Below are 2,045 nucleotides of genomic sequence, written 5' to 3'. Positions count from 1 at the left end.
GGCGTGATGGGCCTAGGCAGGCATGGGCCTATGGGGCTGGGGCAAGAGTTGGGCTTCAAATGTGAGGCTTGGGCTAGCTGAAGCTTCCTCTTTGATTTCTCAAAAATACCATTTTTTTCTTCTCTTCTTTATTTTCAAGCACAAAATTACAATAAATTCCCTACAAAATAAACATAAAATAAATCATAATAAAATATTTTCAACTATAATATAAATCAATTTAATTCTTTGAAAATATTAATTATAACTTAATTTATATTTAACAATTAAGTTCAATAATACAATATTTTTTTACCTCAAACTAAACAACAATAATTCAAATAATTAACTACAACATTTAACAACAAAATAACTATAAAAACAAACAAAAATATATAAAATCAAAATAAACCAAATAAATTCAAAATTACTTTAAAACTTAATAAATCAATTAAAAACTCAAGAATTAAGACACAATTAGCACATAAAAAGTGGTAAAATAACTCTATTTTGTAGAGTTATCAATCGTTAAAAAAAAAAGCCCTGAAATCGCCCAAAAAATCGCCATTCTCTGCCTCTGGTTCGTGCGCTCAGGGAAGAAGAAGAAAATGTTGAGTATATATTAGGCCAGACATCTAACGTCTCCCCTACTGGGGAGATGTCCCATGTGGCACGTCTCCTCAGGGGAGACGTTAGATGTCTGGCACATCTTCACAGGGGAGACGTTAGATGCTCTTACATGTCTGATATTTTATAAATAAATAATTTTATATTCATATTTTTAAATTAATGTCTCCCACCACTTTTAATGACTTACCTAGGTAGTCATCAACAAGAACTTTTAATGACTTACACCATTAGACTTTAAATACCCCTTAATACTTTTAATGACTTACACCATTGGTGTAAGTCATTATAGATAGTCATTAAAAGTGAAAATTGTTGTAGTGTATCTTATCGTGACTCATCCAGACATTGTATTCTCAGTTAGTGTTGTTAGTCAATTTATGTCATCTCCAACAATTCATCATTGGGCAGCATTAGAAATTTTTTTGTGTTACTTGAAAGGAGCACCGGGATGAGGTATCATGTACACAGATCATGGGCACACTCATATTGAGTGTTTCTCAGATGCAGATTGGGCATGTTCCAAAGTGGATAAAAGATCCACTTAAGGTTATTGTATTTTCGTTGGAGGGAATTTTGTCTCTTGGAAGAGTAAGAAGTAAAATACTGTGTCACGGTCAAGCGCAGAGTCAAAATATAGGGCTATGGCACAGTCTGTGTGTGAGGTAATGTGGCTCTATCAGCTATTGACTGAAGTAGGACTTAAGACTTCAGTACCAGCAAAATTGTGGTGTGATAACCAAGCTGCTCTTCATATTGCATCTAATCCTTTGTTCCATGAGCGGACTAAGCATATCGAAATTGATTGCCATTTTGTTCGTGAGAAAATTCAGCAAGGCTTGATCTCCACAGGATATGTAAAGATCGGCGAACAACTAGGAGACATCTTTACAAAATCATTAAATGGGGTGCGGGTTGATTATTTTTGTAACAAGTTGACATGATTAACATATATGCTTCAGCTTGAGGGGAGTGTTAGCTGTATATATTAATTGTTTATATTAGCTATAAATTAAGACTAATTAGTTTCCTATTCTCTCATAGTTTCCTAGAATAGCTTCCCTAATTTGTATATAAATAGATGTTTATTTCTTATTGAAATACAAGTGAATACAATTCTCTTCACCTCTTGTTACACAAAGGAAGGAAATGGCTACATGGATTGCTAATTCTTTAGGCCCACACACAAAACCAAAAAAAAATTCTTTCCCATCATACCAATCACCTATCTTCTTACCAAATAATGTGTAAAAAGAAATGTGGTACCACTTAGATTAAGGGCTTGGTTGGGATTGCTTTTAGCTTTTTCCATCAAAGCTACTCTAAGACTTTTTCAAAGTGAAAAGCTTATTTGTGTAGTAAATCCAGTATCCCTCCAAAGTGCACTTTTTAGAAGAGATGTCAACCAAACCCTAAAAGTCCCCATGTCCAATCCGTGC

This window comes from Humulus lupulus, chromosome 7, assembly GCF_963169125.1.
Source record: "Humulus lupulus chromosome 7, drHumLupu1.1, whole genome shotgun sequence".
In the NCBI taxonomy this organism is placed as follows: Eukaryota; Viridiplantae; Streptophyta; class Magnoliopsida; order Rosales; family Cannabaceae; genus Humulus; species Humulus lupulus.
This window is presented reverse-complemented; position numbering follows the sequence as displayed.